This window comes from Lycium barbarum, chromosome 4 (genome assembly GCF_019175385.1).
Source record: "Lycium barbarum isolate Lr01 chromosome 4, ASM1917538v2, whole genome shotgun sequence".
Taxonomy (NCBI): domain Eukaryota; kingdom Viridiplantae; phylum Streptophyta; class Magnoliopsida; order Solanales; family Solanaceae; genus Lycium; species Lycium barbarum.
In genome coordinates, this window is record NC_083340.1 from 18,246,923 (window position 1) to 18,273,490 (window position 26,568).

Here is a 26,568-nt window from a genome sequence, read left to right on the forward strand (position 1 = left end):
GTTGGCTAATATAGCCAGGGTCGCCTTCACCCTTCACCCTTGACCATTTACTTCATATATACATACCTTGGGTGATTCGAGGGGTGATTGTTCATCTGCTTCCGCGGGGAAGTCGAAGCTTGATTGACCCCGAAAATGATTATGACCGAGGGTGGCTTCATCGGTTTGTGATGATACACACAACTCAACTTCACCGTCCATTGTCTATCGATTTTCTTGAGGCGTGGAATCTTTCACCAAATCCGGTTGAACTCGAGCTTGATATGGCTATCTTTGAATGGGTGGTTGCCCTTCTCCGAGCTTCTCGTAGCATAGGCCGTTCTTGGAGGAGAATGGTACGCGAAGGGCGGAAAGGCAAAAGCCACGGTAATTTCTTAACTCGACCATTTCGGCCCTCATTCCCCTGTATTATGTCTCAACCCAATGCACTTGATTTTCAGGGCTTCAAACGAGAAGAGCTTCCAAGGGAAAGACCGCAGCCGAGGATGTTGTTCGGGGAAAAAGAGCACCTGCGCCACCGAGGGCACCTGGACGTAGAGAGACTGGAAACTTCCCAGTTAGACATTCGGGAGTTGGATCTCGAGTTCGAACCCGTCATATCATGGAGACCCGTCGGGAAATACCTTTTGGCGAAACCCCACCGACAATAGTGCTTGATAAAGAAGATTTACCGGAGCCAAATATCCCTGGTTCATCCGTCTCCGGCGCAGGTCGTGGGGATGCCTAGTCGGTTAAGGGTGTTGCTATTTTGCTTTCGTTTTTCAACTTATAGCCGTAGAGTAGGGCCTTTCCTGCTTTTTTCTGATGGACCGATTTATCCGAAATAGTCAAAATTTTTGTGAAATGGAACAACTACTTATTGAATTTTGTGGATTGCTTTTTATCGGACTTTATTGAGCATTCCATTTGCATTGTCTAAACCTGAACTTTTGTATATGTCCTTGCAATATTTGATCAATTTTCATTTGTTCTATAGCTCACCAAAATTCCAAATGCTTCGCTACCGGCCGCCATGTTTGAACATTTTATTTTTTGCACTCGACCGCAATTGGTTCGGAACCGCATCCTTTGTGACCGATATGGCAGCTTTACTTGATCATAATGGTATCGGTGTGAGAGCCCAACCTAGGTCTAATCGGGAGGCCGACTTGCTCACGTACGCCCCGTTGATCTAGATGGGCGACCCGGTTCCTTCTCGTGTACGCTTCCCATGGTTAGATAAGATCATGGTCACATCTGTCACATCATTGTAACATCGGCACGTGTCGAGACCCGGTTGGCTCTGAAAACGGTTACGGAATGTGAACTGTCTCGGCCCCACTCTATAGAAGCAAGTTTTTCCTTTCATTTTTCACTTTCTGACCAAAGAGAATTTTACCTTCGTGTGCTTTGGATACACTAACCCTCATATCTTCAAATCTTCATATCTTCATATCTCCTTATCAGTTATTTATCCAATCTTCAAACCTTTATACAAACCTTTATACCTTTATATTTCCGTAATGACGAGCAAATCTTCAAAAGCTGAAATCGGCGAGACCTCCTCGGTTCCAAAACCGGAGCCTGTACTGACGGACTTCATTCCTTAAGATTATGCGACCATCCGGGATTTCAAGGTCGAGAAACCTTCTCAACAAGGGGATCGAGGTCTTGATATATCGAACTATTTATGTACGATACCCATGAGTAAACTCGAACAGGTCAAGGCAGATTGCGGGTGGAAGGGTAAGGAGGTCGTTATTCCCGATCAGGATGAAGCTATAACTACCTACGTGGAAGGATATTTAAGCGTTTATACCTACCATTTCACATTTAGCACACTTGATCCCGTTGTAGTGGATTTTTGCAAACAGTATGATATTTGCCTCGGCTAAATTCATCCGTCATTTTGGAGGATCATTGTGCTTCTCCGTTACTTCACTACAAACGTGAATATTCCCTTCACGGTGCACCATCTTCTCCGGATGTATAGTCCTTGTGTCTTCCGAGGGGGTATGATTAAACACTCCAAATAAGCCAGAAAGGCACCCTTCTCCGGTCTGGACGAAGATAGAGACCGAGGCTGGCAGGGCAGATTTGTCCGAATCAGGAAAAATGATATGATTCCCGCTTAAAAGTTGCCATTTCCTGAGAAATGGAACCTAACCTATAAGTAACTTTACGTTGGTATGATATGATCATATGTCAGTGCCTACACTGACCTCTTGATTTGCTCGTGTATATGTAGCACTTGTTCGAACCCTCGGTGCGGTTCCTAACATTGATCAATGGATCGGGAAGATCTGTTCCCAACTTACTTATGCCGATCGCACCTGGCGACATTTGTCTCGGCCCGGGTGGGAGACCGAAAATCATAGTAAGTCCTTCCCTTAGAGTGCTGTTCCGTCTTCCCTACGTGTTATGCTATGTTTGATAAGTTAAAACTGTTCTTCTTTGCTTTACTTGTCTATCAAATGCCACCAAAATTCGGGGTCAGCAGGTTGCTGAGGCCTCGGCCAATGAGCAAAATATCGAAGCTCCTGATCAGGGAGACAACACAGAGAGGAGGAAAAAACAGTCCTCCGAGTCTTCTCGAGCTCCTTCCGAGGCCAGAAAAAGATCGAGGCTCACCTTCAGAGAGACCTCTTCGGAAGATATCTCGGCTCGGGCTCTGGACGCCAATGTCGCCGGTCAACTATCGGATCATTCCGATGATGAAGACCAGGTGTTGGGCAAGCACCGTCTTACTGATGAGCTCCTCGACCAAGAGCTGACCGGTTCTGCTGAGATTGCTCCATCTTTGGTGGAAAGCTCAAGTCCGATTTCGGAGGGTTCGAGGGGTGTCCCGAGATCGACAGACGTAGGGAGCATCAGGTCGAAGGCAGGACATCTAAAGACTCTATGACAGAGCACATTTCCACTCAAAGCTTGGGAAGGCTTCCAGCCGCAGCCGCTGGATCGAAGGCAGCTTCCTCCGTATCGGGTTCAAAGGTACTTAACATTCCGCCTTTATATGGTATTGGTTCTTTCCTTCTGATACAAGTTGTGGCCTCGTCTGAAACAATAATTTGCATACATGACTCTCCCTCTCAATTGGTGGATATTTCCGCCGATATTGATAAAGCCAGAGGCAAGATGACTGAGGAGTCAACGGGGTCAGATAGGGCAACCGGTTATGGGAGTTATGAAATACCTGCTCCTGGAATGTCGGGCTTCGATCATTTATCCATCCCCGTGGCCAACCGCTTCGGGGTTAATTCCGGTCCTAGATTGGAGAAAGTCTTTCTGCCCCCAGTATCGACCCGAATCGAAAGAGGCTGATCTCTTTCAAGGTACCAGTCGATATGAACATGTTATTGGGGCCGATCGAGGTGGCCAGTTATCTGTACCCTATGGTATCCCAAGAGAACTGCAAGAAGATGGCTAACGTCATCGAATCTTGTCTTTTCAACAAGGCTCAGCAGACGTTGAACCGAGTAAGTCTTATTACTACGCTATTTTCACTTAGCTTTACTTTCATGCCTCATTTTAATAACTGCTCCTCTTTCCCTTATAGGCCTCCGTGCTTCATCATGCAAGCTTCCACCAGTTTAGGAATGAAGTGGATCGGCTCAAAGAGGAGCTCCAAAGGAAAACTCAGGCGGTGGACGAGCTCATGGATCTGTATGGGCAGAAATTGGAATATATCTCGTCTCTTCCTGACCTTTCTATCCTTAAATCAGATTTAGCAGTGGCTCGAAATAAGGCTACCGAGGCTAAGCAGGAATGTGGCCAGTTGGTAGAGAAGGTAAGGGCTTTCGAAATGTATAATAAATCTTTAATAACCGATGTTATTGCCCCTCCTTCTCAGGCCCGGGCATACGTTAGGCAGATTGATCAACTTCGGATGGAGCTCGATGGGATCAAACTCGAGTTTATTGCCCTCCAAGAGATGACAATTGGTGCTTTAGCCGAGCGGGATGTTCTCAGAGAGCAGCTTCGGGTGATGGTGGAGTAAGTAAACGGACTTAGCTCGTCACTTGCTGTGGCCGAGGCTGAACGGGATAGTCTGGGTCGGATCATCACCAATCTTCAGGTTGAGCATGGATAGGCTCTTGACCAGATCTCGGGTTATGACTATATGCTAGACCAGTATAAGGACGACGTGACTGCTACCAAGAAGACCAGTAATCTTCAAGCCGAGTACGCGTGGTGTTTATCCCGAAGAGAAACCCTCGAAGAAGTTCAAGCCACTGGAGTGGATTTATCAGATTTGATTGAGGAGGCCAGAAGCTCGAAGCAGAAGCAAAGGCTGTATTCAACCCTGAGGATTAGAATATTGACCTTGAGTCAGCCGGGGAAGAAACCGAGGGATCGGGCGAAGATTAGGCTCAGGGGCCTTATGTCTTTTTTTGTTGTTTTTGTTTTTGTTTTTTGTTTTTTTTTTTGTTTTAAGGCCGCTAGTTTGAGCCTTTGTAAATCCTCTATGTGTATGTATAAATGAAAAGAAAGATCTTCGTTCGGCTTGTTAATCGCCTTTTGTTGACCTTTACATAGTATTCCTCGGTTCGTTGTTTGTCCGATTTATGCCATTGTTTTTGGCCTGCCTTACTGTTTTAGCCAGAACTGAATTCAAGTGGTAATGGCTCATGATCGGGTTTTAGTCTTTGTTGACCTTAATCTTTGCATTATTTATAAATTGCAAGAGAGACCGGATCACAATATTTTTTGTGTTTTTAGACCGTAATCTTTAACTGCTTAGACCATAGTCTTTCAAGCTTGCATATATTTTCTAGACCGTAGTCTTTAAGCACTTAGGCCATAGTCTTTTAGTATTTGGCAATATTGGATCATTTTGATCGAAGCAAGATTTTTATTGATAAACCGACCGAAGATGTATCTGCAAGCCGTGGCAAGAACAAACTAATTGGACACGATTCAATCGATCGTTTGGTCCTTACATCTGATCCTATCGTTCAAGCCTTGGCTTTATATAGTAATCGATGTGACTGCTATCGTTGTCGTGCCAAGGACGACCTAATTGGACACGATTCAATCGATCGTTTGGTCCTTATATCTGATCCTAGCGTCCAAGCCTTGGCTTTTACATAGTTATCATTTAGCCCATGGTATAGTAGTCCCCTAGTACTCGAGTTCGAGGTATGAGGACTCGGGTACTATCAGCCCGATATGTGCAGTCTCCAGTCTCCGGTCTTTGCTCTATTCGCGTAGCACGTTGTTCAGCGTTGCCTCATTAAAAACCTTGCCGAAAACTCACTTCGGGACAAAACGGTCGAAGGAAGAAAGAGTGCAGCACGTGCTTTCAGTCCTAAGTCTATGACTTTCTAGTTTTCACTGTGCTGCTCCGATGTTCCTTGGGTTGTATCCCTGCGTGGTTAGGTCGAGAGAGAAGAACAACAAAAAGAAAAGTTATTCGTACCTTTAACAATAATACCTCTTTAGGTGTGCCACATTCCAGTTGTGTTTCAACTGTTGTCCGTCTTCGTTGTCGAGACAATAGGAGCCTTTCCCGGTTATTCCAGTGACTCGATACGGTCCTTCCCAATTTGGGGCTAGTTTCCCTTCGTGAGGGTTCTTTGTATGAAGTGTGACTTTTCCTCAGCGCCAAGTCCCCAATCTGCAAGTGCCTGAAGTTGGCCCTTCGGTTATAATATCTTTGCATTCTTTGTTTTTATGCGGCTATCCAGATATGAGCGGTTTCCCTTCTTTCGTCCACGAGATTCAGGCTAGCAGACATTGCTTCATGGTTGGATTCCTCAATGGCGTATCGAAATCTTAAGCTTGGTTCACCGACTTTGACGGGTATTAGGGCCTCAGCTCCGTATACAAGGGAGAACGGAGTTTCCCCGGTGCTTGATCTCACCGTTATGCGGTAGGCCCATAAAACTTCGGGCAGAACCTCCTTCCATCGGTGCTTAGAGCCGACTAGTCTTTTCTTTAGATTCTACAGTATATTTTTATTGGTAGATTCAGCCTGGCCATTCGCGCTCGGGTGATATGGGGTGGACAAGACCTTCTTGATCTTGTATTCTTCGAAAAACTTGCTGACCTTGCTACCTATGAACGATTTCCTATTATCACATGCGATCTCTGCGGGTACCCCGAATCGACATATTATATGGTCATAAATGAAATCAATAACCTCTTTTTCTCGGACTTTCTCGAGAGCTTGTGCTTCAACCCATTTAGAGAAATAATCAGTCATAAGTAAATAAATTGCGTCTTACCCGGGGCCCATGGCAAAGGCCCTACTATATCCATACCCCATTTCATGAATGGCTATGGGGAAAGGACCGGATGGAGCTCTTCCCCGGGTTGATGTATTGACAGGGCGTGCCTTTGGCATTCGTTACATTTTCGAATGAAGGTTTTGGCTTCTTCTTCCATCTCATTCCAGTAGTATCCCGCTCTGATCAGCTTGCACACCAATGAATCGTCTCCCGAATGGTTTCCGCAAGTTCCCTCGTGAATTTCCCTCAGAACGTAGTCGGTTTCTCTTGGTCCTAAGCATCTTTCCAAGGGGCCGTGGAATGACCTTCGATATAACTGGCCATCGACCAAACAAAATCTAGCTGCTTTGGTTCGGAGGGCTCTTGATTCCTTGGCATCGGATGGTAGCTTTCCTGTTTGAAGATAGTCTATGTATTTGTTCCTCCAATCCCAAGTGAGGCTAGTCGAGTTTATCTTGGCGTGGCCGGACTCTATGACCGATTTTGTCAGTTGCACCACAGCTTCAAAATTGAACCCATCCGATTCTACTGAGGATCCCAGATTTTCCAGGGCATCCGCCTTATTATTTTGATCCCGGGGCAGGTGTTCCAACGTCCACTGCTTGAACCGGCGAAGGACAACCTGCATTTTCTCTTGGTATCTCCGCATTCGATCATTCTTGACTTCAACGGTTCCGTTCACTTGGTTGACCACCAGGAGAGAATCGTATTTGGCCTCTACGATTTCGGCTCCCAAGCCTTTAGCGGGTTCTAAACCTGCAATCATAGCCTCATACTCGGCTTCGTTTTTAGTTAAATCAGCCGATCTAATAGACTATCTTATTACGTCACCCGAGGGAGGTTTGAGAACGATCCCTAATCCGGACCCTTTTACATTAGACGCTCTGTTTGTGTAAAGAATCTAGACTCCCGTACTAGTCCCCGAGGCAAGAAGCATTTATTTATCGACCTCGGGGATCATGGCCGGTGAAAAATCGGCCACGAAGTCCGCCAGTAGTTAGGATTTGATTGCAGTTCGGGGTTTGTATTCAATATCATGCCCGCTAATCTCCACAGCCCACTTTTCTAGTCGGCCTGAGAGCTCGGGTTTATGCATGACATTCCTTAGGGGGTACGATGTTACAACGTATACGGGATGACACTGAAAGTAAGGTTTTAATTTTCTAGATGCGCTCAATAAAGCCAAAGCGAGTTTTTCCAAATGTGGGTACCTGGTTTCAACGTCACCAAGGGATCTACTTACATAGTAAATCGGGTATTGCATACCCTTCTCCTCCCGAACTAGGACACTGCTCACCACTATCTCGTACACCGCCAAGTATAGATACAACTGCTCGTTCGCTTTTGGCGTGTGGAGTAGAAGCGGACTTGATAAGTACTTTTTGAGTTCTGCTAAGGCCATCTGACATTCGGGGGTCCATGCAAAGTCAGTCTTTTTCTTTAGCAACGGGAAAAAATGACTTTTATCTGAGAATCTGGAGATGAATCGGCTTAAGGCAGTTATCCGTCCTGTCAATCTTTGTACCCCCTTTGATGTCATTTATCACGGTGATATCTTCAATTTCTTTTATCTTATCCGGGTTGATTTCGATCCCCCGATTCGATACCATGAATCCGAGAAACTTGCCTGATCCAACGCCGAAGGCACATTTTTCCGGGTTCAGCTTCATGTTATACCTCCTTAATATGCTGAAATTTTACTGCAATAATTTGAAATGGTCCTCTGCTCGCAGGGACTTAACGATCATGTAATTTAGATAAACTTCCATTGATTTCCCTATTTGGCGTTCAACCATACGGTTGACTAACCGCTGATAGGTGGCACCAGCATTTTTTAAGCCGAAGGGCATTCCATTATAAAAATACGTGCCAGACCTAGTTATGAAAGAGTTTTTTTCTCGATCCTCCAGGTCCATTTGTATTTGGTTGTACCCGGAGTAGGCATCAAGGAAACTCAGCGTGTCGTGACCCGCAGTAGCGTCAATCATGTGATCGATGCTGGGTAAAGGAAATGAATCGTTCAGGCAAGCCTTGTTTAAATTTTTATAATCTACGTACATTCTAACTTATTTCTCTTTTTAGGCACTACTACAACGTTAGCTAACCAATCTGGGTATTTACCTCTCAAATGGATCCTACAATAAGGAGCTTGCTTACCTCGTCTTTGATGAATTACATCGGGCTGTGGCCTCCGCTTTTGTTTGACGGGAGAAAAAGTTGGATCTAGACTTAACTTGTGCGTTGTCACATCCGGTGGGATACCTGTCATGTCTAAATGGGACCAGGCAAAAGTAATCTGAGTTATTTTTAAGAAATTCAATAAATTCTTTTCTGAGCTCGGGGGTTAACCTCATGCCCAAGTATACCTTGTTATCTGGTGGATGAGCGAACAATATGATTTTCTCTAATTCTTCGACTGTGGATTTAGTGGCATTTGAATCATCGGGCACCACAAAGGTCCTCGGCACTCCGAACTTTAACTCTTCGTCTGGTGTTTCTCTGTTCCGATCTTCTGAGGACTCCAAGATCGAAATCTGTGATTGCTATTTGGCACTCTGCCCTTCGTTCCGATCTGGCACCTTTATAATCTTAACAGATTCTTCGACCGCGAACATTTTCTTTGCGGCCTGTTGCTCACTATGGACGGTTTTGATACCCTCTGGGGTCGGGAATTTCAATGCTTGATGCATAGTTGAGGGGACCGCTTTCATGAGGTGAATCCACGGTCTTTCCAGCAATGCATTGTATCCCATGTCTCCTTCTATCACATAAAATTTTATCTCCTGCGTAGTTCCTGCCATGTTGATTGGTAAAGTGATCTCACCCTTCGTCGTCTCGCAGGCCATGTTGAATCTGTTGAGGACTCGTATTGCTGGCACGATCTGATCTAGTAGCCCCAGCTGCTCGATCACTCTCCATCGGATGATATTAGCCGAGCTACCTGGATCAATTAGCACACGTTTGATTCTAAATTTATTGAAAAGTACAGATATTACCAATGCGTCATAATGAGGTTGATCATCTTCAGAATGCCATGACACCAAAGCAGTCCTCAGAATCTTATCATCTTCGACCTTAATCATTGATTGATACCTGTTGTGTACATCAACCCAGGCGATCGCCAGGTATTCTATCAGATTTTGCTTTAGCTCCATAGATGTGATCGAGCTTCTTAAATTGAGCCCTTGAGTAAAAGCCTAGACGGCCCAATCGTCAGTGATCGGAGGTAAGTCCATGCGTTCCATTTGAAATCGGGCCACAAACTCGCGGAGGGTCTCGTCATCTCGCTGCTTGACGTTGAACAAGTCCGATTTTCGAGTTTCGACCTTGATAGCCCCAGCATGGGCCTTGATAAAAGCATCAGCGAGCATAGCAAGTGAATCAATCGAATACTCGGGCAAGTTGTGATACCAAATCAACGCCCGCTTTGACAGGGTTTCCCCGAACTTCTTAAGCAGCACTGATTCGTTTTCGTCATCGGCGAGATCATTGCCCTTAATAGCACACATATATGCAGTCACATGTTCATTTGGGTCCGTTGTCCCATTATACTTCGGGATATCGGGCATGCGAAATCTCTTTGGGATTTTCATTGGCGCCGCACTCGGCGAAAATGGTATTTGAACGAATTTTTTTGAATCCGGTCCCTTCAACACCGGTGGGGCCCCCGAAATCTGATCGACTCTCGAGTTATAGTTCTCCACCTTCTTATCGTTCGTCTCTATCTTCTTTTCACTTCTTTTCGCCGGACTCGACTCATTTCGTCAATTCTTCCAACATTTTGATCAGCTCGCCGCTCTGCCCGATGTGGTTCTCATTATTCCGAGTGACGTACCTTTCTTCCGTATCCTGGGTCTGTTCCGATGGAGTAATATCGGGTGCTTGACTTCGATTCTGCAATTGCGTTATGATCTCTTGTTGGGCCTGTAATTGGGCCATAGCCATGTCAAACTAGTTTTGGAGCTGTTGCAGCATGGCTCCGTTATTCTCGCCGATCGATACGTTGCCCACCGATGATCTAGCTTGAATGGGATTAACAGGGGGCGCATTGTTATTAGGTACGCCCCCGTCGTTATGCTCGTGACGGCTTGGGTCGACTTGAAAGTTAACGGAATGGGAATCCGACATGTCTGGTAGACCTGAAATCAAACCTTAAAGAACAAATGTAAAATATCGAGTGTAGCCAAAATTTTGTATTAAATAGCCACTATTATCTCTGGCCCCACGGTGGGGGCCATACTGTTTAACCTTAAAATGGAGAACAATTAAATTTATGCGTGATGCCAAAGATATGTGGCTCAATTCAATTCGAGATGAGATTACAAGATAAAGGAATAAGTTTAAAAGGTGCAGATCTGACCATATATTAATGATGACTGGCCTCGGGTATCAGAACCGAGGTCGAACCTTTTTACCGGGTATTTACACAATGAATAATGAAGACAACCTTAGAAAATATGAATGAATTCAGATGATTCTATTGCTTTAGTACATGAATTCTATCTTTTTCTCTGTTGCAGGACCCCCACAATGAATGGGGGCCTCCTCTTTATATAATAGAGGAGTCCTAACCCTAGTACAATTCTAAGTAAGGAAAAGAAATCTAGTGACAGCTGTTGCCGAGATTGATGCCGAAATATCCAGCTGAGGACGGATATTTCAGTATTCTCCTCATGGTGGTTAACCGCCTCTGCTTTAGCGCCTCGTTCCAGATCGAGCTTGCCCTTATCCTCGATAAGCCGGTCGTGTCCTGCCATGACAACAGGAAACCTAGCATGTCCATATCCTCAATTTTACCCGTATACAAGTGATAGTGTAGTACTCAAGTTACCCAAAGTTACTAAACTATTACATATAGAGCTAAAAACTTAGTAGTGGCTGCACTATTTTTGTCATCTTAATACACATACCTGGAAATAAAGTAGAGTATAGGAGCTTTTAGTTGTTGTTACAAACATACATATTAAATAAACATAAAGACTACCTAAAATTAAAATGAAAATATATGAAATAAAAAAACTTTGTGTAATGATCCCAAACTTTGGGGCAGTACTTGCATTTTTCCCTCAATTCTCCCATTTTATTAAAAAAAACTTTGTGTAATGATCCCAAACTTCAGATGTTTTTCTATCATTATCCCCAATCTAGGGTCTCGACTACAAGGAGTTGTTCTTTTCTGCTTTTTGGGAGGATTACCCACAGAAGAAGTATTAGGGCATTACCATGTGCTTGAGTTACAGCAAATACTGATGTTACTGAAGTATCTTCTATAGGAACCTCCAAATCTACAACCTCTGTCCTTTTCATATGAAAAATATTAGAAGTTTAGGACCCATTCAGACAAAAAAAAAAAACGTATAAATTCGAAAAAAAAGAAAGAAGAAACAACCTAAAATTAAATGGCTGACAAAGAAAGGCTAAAAATTTAAGTTAAAGACATTAGACTCTAACGTGAGCTCCAGTTAATAGTTTACACTTAACACTTAAAAGAATTAAAAGACTTAAAGACATGGGCTTGGACATATTCTTAAAAACATGGGCCTTAAACAATCATGTGAAATAAGTAGACCAAAAATCAAATTAATGATTAAAAGGTATAAAATATTTATAATTATTTATGAAACACTAATATTATACATATAAATAATTATAAAATTTATGTATATAATTTATCGATTTGATTCGGTTATTTTTTAATAAAAACATAACCAAACCAAATATTATTGGTTTTTAAAATTTAAAACCAAATCAAACCAAACCAAACCAAATGTCGGTTTTTTCTTCGGTTTGGTTAAATTTTTGGTTTTGTTTTGGTTTTAACCAAAACCATGAACAGCCCTAGCCATGCCTCCTGATATTTGGGGGATCATGACTTATCCCATTTTCCAAAATCAACGACCCTTGCCCCCACAACGGCTTCAAAATGCTTAGGGTTAGGGATTTGTTAACTAGGTCAAGCCTATATATACCCCTTCAATCTCTGATTTGTACAGATAAAAAAATGCATTAATGAGCAATACAATTCTACTACTTATTATTCTCGTTACGATTACTTCATTATTTTCACACTCTTTGCTTGGGTTCCCGAAGGCGTTCAGTTTCATTATTTGAAGTCATTAGGTGTTGTGTAAATGAGGAGTCACTTTTCAGTGCCCAATGTTAGGAAAGGTGGTGTTTCCCTAATACAGTAATTGAATAGTCCCTTTTCCATTGCAAGCACTTATTTTATTCCTTCACTCTGTAGGAACCTATTCAAATAATCTTGTTTCTTCTTTTTCTTCAAGAAGAAACACAATGGATGCTTTCTCTTCCACTTTCCTTTCCACATTATATCAACCCTCTAAATCTCTTCTTTCTCCTAACAATTGTTCTCCCAGCACATCATCTTCTCCTACTCTAAAAATCTCCTCCACTAGAATCGAAGAAAGGCCACAAACGACCACTACCACTATTAGAAGAAAACCACTGGAAAAGCCTACTCCTTCACCATACACTCCTCTAAAAAGAGATTTTCCAACAAAACCAATAGAGCCATCATTTCCCGCAATTATCTTCAATGCATTTGACGATTTCATAAACACTTTCATTGATCCTCCTTTTAAACCTTCTGTGGATCCAAAGTATGTTCTCTCTGACCGAATGTCCCGTCATGGAAGGCTCACTCCCACTTTTCCTAGATGACGCTTACATCCGCAATGGCCCTAACCCTCAACATGTTCTCCGCGGACCATACCATCTTTTCGACGGAGATGGAATACTTCACTCTATCAAAATATCCCAAGGCAAAGCTACACTCTGCAGCCGACACGTCAAAACTTACAAGCACACCATAGAACATGAAGCCGGTTCTCCGGTTTCAATGGCCTAACGGCCTCGGCCGCGCGTGGTGCTATCACTGCGGCTCGAGTGATTACGGGACAATTCAATCCCACAAATGGTATAGGCCTTGCAAACACAACCTTGGTTGTATGCCGTTGCCTTAGGCCCCCAATATTTGAAGGGCCCCAAATTATTATAATTATTATTATTAGTAGTAGTAGTAGTAGTATTAGTAGTAGTACATACTATATAATTATTATAAATACAAGTGTTATAGTATTTTTTTTTTGTAATTTGATTAAGGTTATTTTATACCAATAATTTCATTTCTTTTCTTGTCTGTGATGATAGCCAAATCAAAATTTACACTTTTTGAGTTTGGACCTCAATATCGGATAATTCACCACTTTATTCATTGTTCTCTTCTTGCTATTTATTTTTAAAATTCGTTAATTCTTTTTTTTTTTTAGTGTACAAATTTTATAAAATAAATTTAAGAGCATATTAATATGATTTCGCCTTAGGCCACGAGATCCGTTCAGCCGCCCTGGACGGCACATCCCAAAATTGACCCGGAAACTAAAGAGGCTTTTGCTTTCCGTTACAGCGTGATGCCTCCGTTTTTAACTTACTTTTGGATCGAACCAAATGGTACGAAAACCCTGGACGTTCCAATATTCTCAATGACACGTCCATCATTTCTTTATGACTTTGCAATCACAAATAAATATGCCATATTCGCGGACATACAATTAGGAATGAACCCGTTTAAGTTCATCACAGGTGGTTCACCGATGGGTTACGACTCATGGAAAATCCTATGCCTTGGCGTGATTCCACGTTACGCCAGGGACGAGTGGGAAATGAGGTGGTTTGATGTGCCAGGATTTACAATTATACACGCGATTAATGCGTGGAAGGAAGATGGTGTTGATATGTGTATACGATAAAAATTGGGTCAATGGGTGACCGGTGAGGCCAGGGCTGAGGATAAGTCCAAACGAGCACGAGCTTGTTCGATCTTTTCTCCACACCGGGGGTGTCATACCGGATATAATTGACCTAAGACAAGATAAGCGTGTCCGTTGGTCCAGCTAGACAGAGCCTAAATTAGCGTGTCCGTTGGTTCAGATAACCAGTTGTGAGGTTGCCACGCGTCATGAAACCGTTCCGCCACTTGGGCTGATGACCGTATGGGTGTCAGACCATATGGATCAACCTTATCTTTTTTAGGGTTTTTTATTCATAAAGGTTTTTGTATTGTAACTATGGCCCATGAAGCATACCTATAAATAGAGGACATTCCTCCCCTTTTTTAGGTTAGCTTCTTTTTCAGATCTATATATGGTAATCATCTAACATATAAAAGCTCTCTCTCAAAGATATTGGTCCGGATTTTGTGGTGTTCTTCCTTAGCTTGCTTGTCCTTTCAATATTACTTAATATATTTTGCATAAATTATCAATCATTGTACACATACATATAGCACAAACACGTATACATATAGGTATATCTACAAACAAATCCATTAACACTTCACACCAATCAAATAGATTAATGTTCATTCACATATCCTATACCCCGCTTACAAATTTAATTGTTACCTGAAATTTGAGGTAAACAGTTTGGCACCCACCGTGGGCTAGGATAATAGTGGTTTTTTAATCTTTGTTGCTTCCTTCTTTCACCCGTTGATTGAAGAATTTGCAAATTTCCACAAAAAAAGGATGAAATGGCAAGCAGCAGACATTCCGGTCATGTGAACAACAATGAGATAGTAGCTGAAAACAAGAACAACAGCAGGTTACGAAACCTACCTGCAGATCCAGTCGACCCAAATTATGTCGACTCGAAAGAATGCCTCAACCGGTAGAATACTGTGAATCAGGAGAATGTCGCCTTTCCGGCCACCGATCCCTTGAATACTCATAACTCAATTACTTTGGCCCGCGGGCAAACCATTCAATAAAATCTTCGGTCAAAAATGTATCGAAAGGAGTAAAAGCCAATACTCAATGAGTTAAAATAGGCTCAATTCATACAAAAGAGGTAGCTTCGAACATTGATTATTCTTTACGAAATAAAAGTTTAAGGCAAATATCGTAACATATATTCGGATAAAAGAATGAAGAAAACAACAGCCAAAAGGGAAATATGCATTTCATATATAAACCGATGCTTTGCGCTTAGAATTTTACACAAGTAAAAAAACAAAACAAAATGAAGGCTCGTACAGGCCCTAGTCTACCCGGTATGGTTGGAACCAGAGTTCTCAGAAACCGTTTGCTCAGAGTCTTCAGAGTCGGCATCAAGGGCTTTCTTGGCCCTGTCCTCGATTTCTTTGGCTTCGAGTATCCGGGCCTGGATGTCCCCCAACCCTCTTTCAACTTGTTCGAGGGTAGCTCACCGGGATTTCCAGGGTTCATACTCGATCAGAATCGTAGAACGAGCCTCGGCACCCTCCATATCTTTCAATTTAGCCTCTAGCTCGGACTTCATTTCAAGATCGGCCTCGGCTTTTTTCAATTTAGCTTCTAGCTCGGACTTCATTTCAAGAAGGGCGATTCGAACTTGATTGATCGATTCGAACTCGGTATAAAGTAGATCATTGGCCGTAATAGCCTCCTCGAGCTTGCTATTGAGCTCATCACTGATCCGAGCTCGAGTCTCGGCTTTATGCTCAAATATCCTCAGCTTATCTCTCTCGGCGGCTCTCTCGTTTTCAAGCTGATGAATTTTTTTTCGCCTTGACTGAGTTAAGCTCACCTCGAAGTTGGGCGATAGTAGCCTCAAATTCGCCGAGCCTCATAGCAAAATTGGTATTATCCCGGCCAAGGTTCATGTTATCCTGTTCCATGAGCCGGTTCTTTTCAACTGCATCATCAAGTTCAGCCTTTAAACGGAAGTTATCAGCCTTAGCTGCCTCAAGCTCGGTTTGATGGTTCGGAGGTGGGACTGCCTGGCTGAGCTGGTATTCTTTCTCCCGCAGAAGGAGTTTGAACTTCTCCGTCTCCCGGCCCTGAGCAGCCAGCTAGGCCTTTAAGTCATCAGCCTCGTGTTGGGCCCGGATAAAGCCTTCGTTAACTAGCACAACACTATGCATAAGAAGAAGAAAACCAAGTTAGGAAATTGATTAACAACAGTAGAGAATCACACATTTATATTATGAAAAAGCGAGCATGAAGCTTACCCGGTTGCCTGCATGCATGCCCTCGTTTATAAGGAACTGCCAAGGAAGCCCGACCATTTTTTCCTTATCCGAAGCTGAAATGAGAGGCCTTAGCTAATTTGTAACCCTCACGAGACGGGATAAAAAACTACAGTCCTCGGGGACGGTGATCACGACCGACCTCGTCCTCCTCGGTTATACATTTGGGGCTGGAAAAATACCTACAAGGTTGGACCTCGCACCTGTTTCAGTGGACCGGCTAACCGCCCTCGTGGCCCGAGGAATGGGAATATGGTCTAAACCAGCAGCTTCCCTAGTTGCAGGAGGGATATCTGAGAACATGTCATCGAGGTTATCGGACTTCGAAGCAGGAGCAGAAGAGACCGAAACTGCTCCAGCAGGCCTGGTAGTTGCAGGTACCTCGTATGTGGTAGCTTAGTCGGTGACAATGGACCGGAAGCCATTATAACCTCATTGTCCGGGAATGATTCAGCCCTTTGATCAGCCTCGGTGTCGAAGTCGGGCCAGATCTTCTAGGTCTTTTCACCAAAGGTGCCGCTTCGGGTGAGGCATCACCTGAAATTTCGATAAATTCAATGGACCTTAGAGGAATCAAAAAAGGAACATCGTCTTCCCCACCTGTGTTCGGGGTTGGAATGGAAGTTTCTTCCTCGGCTGTAGTCGAGGGAGGAACAATAGTTTCTTCCTCGGGAACAGAGCGATGAAAGGACCCGCATCAACTCTTCGAAGAATAATATCGGGCTCGGATTCATCCCTCAGGGTCCGAACTTCACTCCTCGACCTTTTCTTTTGCTTTTGCCCCTTGGTCGAGGGTTTTCTTTGCCTCATTTTGGCTACGACAATAAGCCGGGGTGATCCTGCCCTATCAAAGTCAAAACCCAGTGTGGCAGGCTCAGCCGTTGGTGTGGATCGTGGCTCCAGAACCCTTGGGCAAGCCTGAATATAAAAAACGTTATAAAAAGAAAAAGCAAAATGGGAGGATGCGATAAGTACCGAATCAAGGGGAAGATTACCATGATTTTGAGAAACCCACTGGCCACGGGACAGGTCCGTCCATATGCGTTCATTATGAAGGTGTTGGCTGATGATTGCCTCAACCTACTCGGTAAAGCTCCAGACAACGGCAGGTATCCACACCTCGGCTGAGATATTGAACAAAGTAAAAATGATATATATATATATATAAGGGAGTAAATTTGAACAAATGTGGAGGAAAGACTATTGAGGAACTTATGTCTATTATTCAACTTTTCCGGAAAAGGCATGTAATCAGCCGGAATGATGTCTGCGGTCCTTACCCGGACATAACGTTCCAACCAGCCTCGATCTCTATCCTTGTCGAGTTTGAAAAGAATCGGGTTCCGGCCTCGTTTGGCGACCTTTATCACGCCCCCTCGAAAGATTCTCGGACTATATAGTTGGATGAAGTGTGCCAACGCGAATTCCTTTTTGGCATTATTAGCCAGTAGACGAAGGCAGGCCACGCTCCTCCAGATAATCGGCCCGATTTGGGCTAAGCATACATTGTATGTCCGGCACATCTCGAGAATAACAGAATCAATTGGGGGGTCGAGTTTGAGTGTGAACGGGTACGTGTAAATGTACAGGAACCCTTCCTTATAGTCGGCGATGGACTCGTCAGGGCTGGGGGCAAACATTTGTACCTGGTGCTTATCCCATCCGCATTCGGCCCGGACCCAAGGAAGGAGGTCCTCTGTAATTGACGAAGGGTACCGTGTCATGTCGAAACCCCTATCCGCGATTTTTATTGACTTCTCAACGGAAAACTCATGATTATAATTGGGTTTGGCCGGTATTATGTCCATGGCAGTTGGTTCCACAAAGGTTTTGCCTTTGGGTTTAGAAGTAGGCTCGGCACCCAGGGAAAAAATCGAGGGTATGTTCTGGGAAGCAGAATCGGTGTTGGCTGACATTTTAGCTAAAGATGAATTTATGAAGAAGTTGGTATGAAGATTTGAAGGTTTGAAGATGCAGATGAAGATTTCAAGGCAGGAATGAAATAATGAGTATGAATATTTGAAGGATTGAAGACTCGGGTTGAAGATGCTAAGGCTTTGTTGCAAAGAATGTTGAAAATTCAAGCAAAGATGAAAGCTAACCAAAGAAGTTGAAGATCAGAGAAGTGAAAGAGAAAAGGTGGAAAGTAAAAAATGTAACTTTGGCCCTTATATAGGCGATTCACTGCAGCGGTTACAGGGGTCAGCCAATCGAGAGACGATACGTGTCCGAGAATTAATGGGACGTGACTTGAAGCGACGTGGGTTAAGGCGGATTCCGATGTTGGCCATTCGGGGTGAGACACGTGGCCGAAGTCAGAAGGACGTGACATAACGGTTCCCGCACATTTTGAAGATAAGAACGGGTTTATGAGACCACCGGTTTTGAGACTTTTCCACTTCCCATCACTCCGATGAAACTACGATCCGGTAAGTGTGGGGACTAACTGTATACGGTAAAAATCGGGTCAATGTGTGACCGGTGAGACCAGAGCCGAGGATAAGTCCAAACGAGCACGAGCTTGTTCGATCTTTTCTCCACACCGGGGGTGTCGTACCGAATATAATTGACACGAGACAAGATAAGCGTGTCCGTTGGTCCGGATAGACCGAGCCTAAATTAGCGTGTCCGTTGGTCCGGATAACCGGTTGTGAGATTTCCACGCGTCATGAAACCATTCTGCCATTTGCGCTAACGACCGTACGGGTGTCAGACCGTACGGATCAATCTTATCTTTTTTAGGGTTTTTTATTCATAAAGACTTTTGTATTATATCTATGGCCCATGAAGCATACCTATAAATAGAGGACATGCATTCCTCCCCTTTTTAGGTTAGCTTCTTTTTCAGATCTCAATATGGTAATCATCTAACATATAAAAGCTCTCTCTCAAAGATATTGGTCTGGATTTTGTGGTGTTCTTCCTTAGCTTGCTTGTCCTTTCAATATTACTTAATATATTTGGCATAAATCATCAATCATAGTACACATACATATAGCACAAACACGTATACTTATAGGTATAACTACAAACAAATCCATTGACACTTCACACCAACCAAATAGATTAAAATTTATCCACATATCCTATACCTCGCTTACAAATTTAATTGTTATCTGAAATTCGGGGTAAACAATACGATAGTGATGGTAGCACCGAATGTATTGTCGGTGGAGCATACACTGGAGAGAGTGGATATGATATATGCATGTGTTGAGAAAGTGAAGATAGATTTGAAGACAGGGATGGTGAGCAGACATCCGATTTCTACCAGGAATCTTGATCATCAATCCTGCGTATGTTGGAAAGAAAAACAAGTACGTATAAATAAAATCTGCATCGTTTCAAAGATAACTATAAGTAAATATTCTTAATTAGTGGGATCAACAACTTAGAAAATAAGATAGTTCACCTCTTACAACCGGTTAAAGTACAATAATAGTACAAACAATATTTTTTTATATGATTAGTGTACATATGCTAAAATCCACTAAACTTATAAGTGTTTCTAATTAAAGAAAAAATAAATTTAACAATGTAAATAATTGTACAAATTGTAATGATCATAGAAATCAAGTTCACTCGTGGATGTTCTTATTTGCAAAGTTAACTTTGCTAATGGCATTTGAAATTGAGAGCTCCTAATTCATTTCACTTTAACACTTTAATCAATTAGTTAGGTAATTATCGACATAAAGATTTAAAGCTTATACTTAGAAATAAGATTAGGAGATGGGGGTACATTTTAGGATTGAGATAGTTTATGTGATATATAGCTTAGTACTTTCACAAATTGAACCGAACAAACCACATGTATAACACTGAGAAATGTATTGGTTAGGCTCCATCTAGAGCATGGCCATGTAGGTACGTAGGTCCTATATGTCTGGTCAATACCTTTAGTTATTTTTTAGATGACTTGATTAATAATGTGTAAGAAAAGAATTATAATATCAGCTCAAGCTATAAACTCTTTCATTTTCGCAACTCGTGCAGGTACGTATATGCAGCCATTCTTGGGGACCCTATGCCAAAGATATCAGGGATAACAAAGTTGGACGTATCCATAGCAGAAGCAGATCGCCGCGATTGCATAGTGGCATGCCGAAAATTTGGAGGAGGTTGCTTTTGTGGTGAGCCATTTTTTGTGGCTAAAGATCCTAACAATCCGGCAGCTGATGAAGACGATGGTTACGTAATGTCACATGTGCACAATGAGAAGACAGGGGAGTCAAGTTTTTTGGTCATGGATGCAAAGTCCCCTAATCTTGACACTGTGGTTGAGTCAAATTGCCTCGTCGAGCGCCTTATGGTTTTCACGGGCTTTTTGTGAGGGAAAGTGATTTTAACAAGCTATATATATATATATATATATATATATATATATATATATATATATGAATTTACAGCAATTAATTTGTTATAGTGGGGGAGTGTACGTAACATTTCCCAATATTGAAGATTGAGTGGCATGAAGTCCTTAAAAGGTTTTTTTTTTTTTGTAGTATATTTCCTTTCTCTAAAAAACTTACTGCTATTCCTAGAGAATATCTGAATCATGTGCGCAATGTTTCTTTAGAAGGAACAATTTGTTCTGTCGTAGTCACAAATAATTTATTGGAAACTAAGGGGTCCATATTCATTTGGCTTCGCTTGAAACTAAAAAATATGAAAGACTAGGCCTCAAAAAGATAGTATCAATTACAATAGGGGGAAATCTGAAGTTATTCATTGTCGGCAACTTGATTACCTATTGAATTAGCTAATATTTATTCTTGCTTTGCACAAAATATATTCGTTCTTTTATCTGGAAAACTTAAATTAGATGGGACATATGAGGTATTGTTTCTATCGAAAGAGTGACAACATTACTCAGATATTTCTGGCCGGCTTTAATTGCTTATAGCAAGAGATGTAGAATATTTTTGGGTGCCAGTTGATCAAATCATGAGTGACTCAAGTTGATATTTGAGTCCATTTAACTGTGCAACAGCCAATCACAGCTTGCAACTATATGTTTTATTTGTTTGTTTTGTTTAATTTGATGAAGATATCTCTTCATACCAATGGAAGGACCTAACTCTGATTCTCCGGTGAAGGAACACACTACTAAAAAATCACTATTTTTCCGCTGAAAAATGTTTAGCAACTATTCCCACTGAATGTCGGTGGAAAAAATCTAAATGGTAGTGTTTTCAAAATCAGGACGTTTCTCCGAGTTTCAATGAGAACCTGTTTCCCACCATGTGTTTTCTCAGTGAGCTGATTCGGTGGAAATGAGATGGGAAAATCATATTTTATAACACAAATTTCCAGCTGAATGCCGATGGGCAAAACCTATGTTTCTGGTGGTGACAAATGATGACTACAAACTATAATGTTTGGTGTGTCAAGTTCCAGTAGAACAACAATGATCACCTTCAGATGAAGTTAATTGGTGTGTCAAGTTCACGTAGAACAACAATGATCACCTTCAGATGAAGTTAACTTTCATTCTTCCTAATTGCATTGGAGATATTAAGTATGGCCTAACTTCTTCATTGATTCACTACAAAAAATTTTGAAAATCAAAGATGTTCTATTGCAATTTGGTTGATTTGAGGAGAAAGTTTCTTTAAATTTGCCTACTTCTGAACAGGAAGAGTTTCCTTTTGGAAAAAAATCTATATCAGTAGAGCATATGATGTCGATAGACCAAGGTAAAGCACTCAATGAGCTAGGGTGGCCCCATTTCGCCTTACCAACCTCAGGGAAACTCCTAATACAGGCCTATAATGTTTGTGCGGACTTTTTGGGTGCCTTGATAAAATCTGCATTATAGCCTCATTTTTTAGTAGTGAAGAGCACTATATATTATCATGAAGGAGATAAGGAAAAGGACATGTAAATGATGTCTGTAACAATATCGAATCACTGATCTTTGGCATTGAGGAAGAAGGAACAGAGAAAACGTGTCCTATCTGATATGGGATTAGGGGATGAGGAAAAATTCCCACGGCTGCCTGTCTCTCTATGTAAGATGCCCAAGTTACTAAATACATCTCCATTTCCTACTAACATAGAACGTCTTAGCTATTTATAGTTTACCGTAATATCGTTATATTTAGTATCTTTCCTTTTAGTTAAAAGTGTTTTCTCTTTGAACAGGACCAAAAGTGTGCCCTTGTTGCAAGGATAAAGGACCATTTATGTCCAGCGTTATAAAATAGAGGACCTAAATGAGCCTACCATTAAAATTAAGGGACTATTCAGGTTGTTTTCTCAAGATAATTTCTGCAAATTTCATTTCAGCCACTGAAATTTTATTTCTGTCCTTTCTCAAATATGTCTTGCAGTGATTTTGCAGCTGTATTGCTAATGATCAGACATTGAAAGGTTAGTTGCCCTTAATTACTTTTGTCATTTGATTAAACTTATAGCAAAACAACACTTGTAGTGGCTTATCAAAGTATAATTTGGCACCATGCACTAATGAATTATCTGTAGGTGATTTATCAGCTGAGAGCCTCAAACATGAAAAAGAGACTTTAAAAGGTAATTTACTGTGCATATTATAATGTTGCTCATGTATAGTTGATTGATTGATTCAGTCGAACAAAGCGAACTTCGTATCCAATAATTGTAGAATCACGGCATCCATTTGCATTCGAGCAGTACAGAAGTATCGAAAATTTTGTGGGTGAAGGAAAATTATATCAAATGAAATGACATGGGATAGATAGTTTTGTAACACCTCATACCTTTAAACTAGGCTATGATTCATGATTTGGGACTTAGAATATCAGACGGGAAGTGTTGGAATTTAAGTTGCTGCCGTTCAGCAAAATCCCATTTTCACGACCATCTATACGGACCGTATATTATTATACGATCCGTACTTTCAGGCCGTGTTTAGTAGGTGGAAAAATCCCAGTTTCTACCAAGTTTTTGAAATGCTTCGATACGGACCGTATAATGTTATACAGACCATATTTTCAGTCCGTGAAACTCGTTTGGGAAGTCCCAGATTCTGGAATTTTATTTATTGTTAAATACGGTCAGTTTATACGGACCGTATAACTTTATACGGACTGTATAAGTTGACCATATAATTTCCTGACTCAGTTAAGTATAAATATGTCATGTTCAGTTCTTTTCCCACTTTTCACAGTCTCCAAGCCCTAGAATAAAGGTTTTCTTCTCCCATCCAAAACATCAAGCTAAGCCTATTCCAATCATTTCAAGTCAATTCTAACATGTAGTCATGTGATATAATGAGAGTTCATCATTCCTAACCTAGGATTTTCAAGAAAACCCATTTAAAGGGTTCAAGACTAAAGCTTTAGGGATTCTCCTTCAAGTTCAGATTATTGATACAAGTTTTGGAGCATTACCAGTTATGTAGGGTTCTATCTACGTGTGGGAACGTCTTTGTTCTCCCCCACACCACGTTCTTCCATGATTATGCAAGAGTTCACTAAACTAGGGTTTTTAGCCAAATTCATGATAACCCCAAGTCCATGCACCATGATTACCATGTTTGAAATGTATATATCAGTTGTTGTATTCCTAATCTTCCATTTGGCTATTGGGAATCTGTCCATAATCCATGAAAACCCATACATTGCATTCCATGGGTTCCTACATGCAAGTCATTTAATATTATGCTTACTTTCATGAATATCCTACATGTCTACACGTTTATATAATCTTTATCCATGATTATGAAACAAGATGTCCATGTTATACTACAAGTCATATTTTTACGAAATTCATGGGCTTCTCAGCCAACTATATCATGTTCATGTTTTTGGGAGTTGCGCAGATTACCGAGAAAGTTTTATACCTGAAACTATGTATGCCAACGTAGGATAAGGATCGCTCTGCCCAGTAGAACGATTCCTTCATATATTCCCCATTGAGGGATATGGATCCATTCATGTCATGTTCATGTCTTGTACCCCAGCAAGGTACAAGATGGCTTAGCTGATTGGGCAGAGATCAGACGCCACGTGTTAACGTGGTGATTACATGTCAGTTATACTAATGCTCTCCCACAGATACTTTTACTCATGTTATATATATATATATTATATATATATATGTATTCATGTTCATACTCATGACCAGATTTAAGTTTCAGTTTCAGCTCTTATCATGTTATTTCACGTACCATGCTTATTTCATTCAGTTGTTTTACATACCAGTACATTCAATGTGTTGACATCCCTTTTCTACTGCCCGGGGGCTTGCATTTCACGATGAAGGTAGGATTTATAGGATGCTGCATCTGCTCAGTAGGATTTGCTCGTATCAGCTTGTTGGTGAGCCCCCATCTTATTCGGGGTGTTATCCTTATTTATTTTCATGTCATGTTTAGCAAGTTAAAGTATGTTGGGAGCCTTGTCCCAGCAAGTATGTTTTACAGTTCAGATTCATGATAGAGGTTTCATAGACTAGTCAGTCAGTTATGTCATTACTTAGAGTTGTGTAGCCATCTTGGCTTAGTTCATGATATTTCCGCATTCATTTTTTTTATACAAGTATTTTATTAAATATATTATGACTTCTCATCTTTTGTTAAGGCTCATCATGTTTCATGTTATATTCCGCTCATGTATATGTCCCATGTTAATTCAGCAAGTCATGTGGTTTGCTCGGTCACATGCAGTCAGACACCAAGTGTCGTGTTACGCTCAGGTCATGGTTCGGGGCGTGAAAAGTTTGAAGAGATTTTCACACATAGTTTTTTTATAGTAACCGGTAGGTCTACCTCCTAGGCGCTGTTAAATAGGAGTATTCCCTAATCTTAATCAAATTCAAAGAGTAATAGATTAAAAGATTATACTGCCGAAGTGTAAAATCATGTGTAGTAACATAACTGACCTGAACATGAAATAAACTCAATGAATAAACAAGGGTACCAATTTAAGTTTCAAAGCGAAGACTAATAAATTACTAGATCAAAGCACAAATGCTATTAAGAACTGGTGAATAGCGAGGACTAATATATTACTTGTCTTATTTAGTTTATGCCTGCCTTTTTTGCAAATCTGTGTATCACGTTATCTGTAATACCATTGACCTATTGAGCTTTGAGAAAAGTAATGTTTCTGGGGAAATGACAGATTTGGAAGTACAGGTAAAATTAGTTGCAAATGCTGTAGAATACACAATTCAACTGAGATTAACAGAAACTGTAATGGCAACAACTAAAAGCCAGACAAAAAAGGCACATTGGAGGTTTCGTCGCAGCCTGCAACAAGTAGCAGAGGACATTGATCGTGTCTGGAAAGATTCAAGATAAAGGTAAACAAGCATCAACGGGATTTTTGGTTAAAGATTCTTCAAGTTCAGCAAAGATGTTCTGAATGTTAAGAACGATATGGTTGGACGTGATGCACAAAGGGAAAGGTTGTTAGAAGATCTAACTAGAGGCTAGTCTGGCGAACCCAAAGTCATCTCGATTGTCGGGATGGGAGCCATAGGTAAGAGTTAAGACAACCTTAGCAAAATAAGTTAATAATGATGCACACATTCATTCTCATTTTGATTTTCGTTCCTGGGCTTGTGTATTTCAACAGCACAATGTAAAGGAAATCTTGCTAAGCCTTCTACGTTCTACTATCAAAATGGATGAAATATGAGGCGGAGCTAGCAGACATGTTGCAGAAATGTTTAAAGGGCAAGAGGTACTTAATTCTCATGGATGACATAAGAATTAGTAAAGTGTGGGATGACGTGAGACAATGCTTCCTAGTCAAAACAACGGCAGTTGAATATTGTTGAATACCCATAATAATGAAGTGGCTTGTTATGTTGGTACAAAGAATCTTTCTTTAAATGTGAAAAGGTGTCATCTATTTTCATGGGATGCATCCATTCTTTGAAAAGGTGTTGTTGTTCATTTTTAACTCATTATAAATGTTATTCCTTCCACAGAGTTTCAGCAAATTCAGATTAGCTACTGCCAAAGAGGCTAGGAACGAGCATCCACTTTATCTAAAGAAAATCTTTTCCTTTATCTCTTTCTTATCAGCGGATTCAGAGTGATTAGGTGAAGCCCAGCACTTAAAAATTTCAACATTTAAGAAATTTCAGCACTGAAAAGAGTCCAGCACTTGAAAATCTTCATCTTTTGGCTATTCATCTTCACTCTTTAATTCACTCTAAATTCTACAGAGCAGTTGAGAGATTTTACAATCTATTTGAGTGCAACTTAAAGTGAATATCAGCTCTAAAGACACATTCCATGGTGCACATTGAACTAACGCTTGAATCAAGCAGAAATGGTGTTGTGTCGACGGTTGCTACTGATTTGTTCAATAGTTTTTGTTTCTGGAATCATCACCG

At 41.4% G+C, this 26,568-nt stretch overlaps 1 long non-coding RNA gene and 1 pseudogene across 2 annotated transcripts; both read left to right on the forward strand.

Moving 5' to 3' along the window:
• The first annotated feature begins 12,503 nt into the window (after positions 1–12,503).
• On the forward strand, positions 12,504–20,681 carry LOC132635450 (probable carotenoid cleavage dioxygenase 4, chloroplastic; annotated as a pseudogene).
• A 429-nt stretch (positions 20,682–21,110) lies between these two features.
• LOC132635451 (uncharacterized) lies at positions 21,111–26,152 on the forward strand. 2 transcript variants are annotated; one of them, XR_009580519.1, is made up of 5 exons: positions 21,111–22,250; positions 22,384–22,488; positions 22,572–22,611; positions 22,723–25,703; positions 25,800–26,152. It is a non-coding gene; the product is annotated as an uncharacterized LOC132635451 (long non-coding RNA). The 2 variants fall into 2 exon arrangements; XR_009580518.1 differs by having other exon boundaries at positions 22,572–25,703.
• Positions 26,153–26,568: the final 416 nt, after the last annotated feature.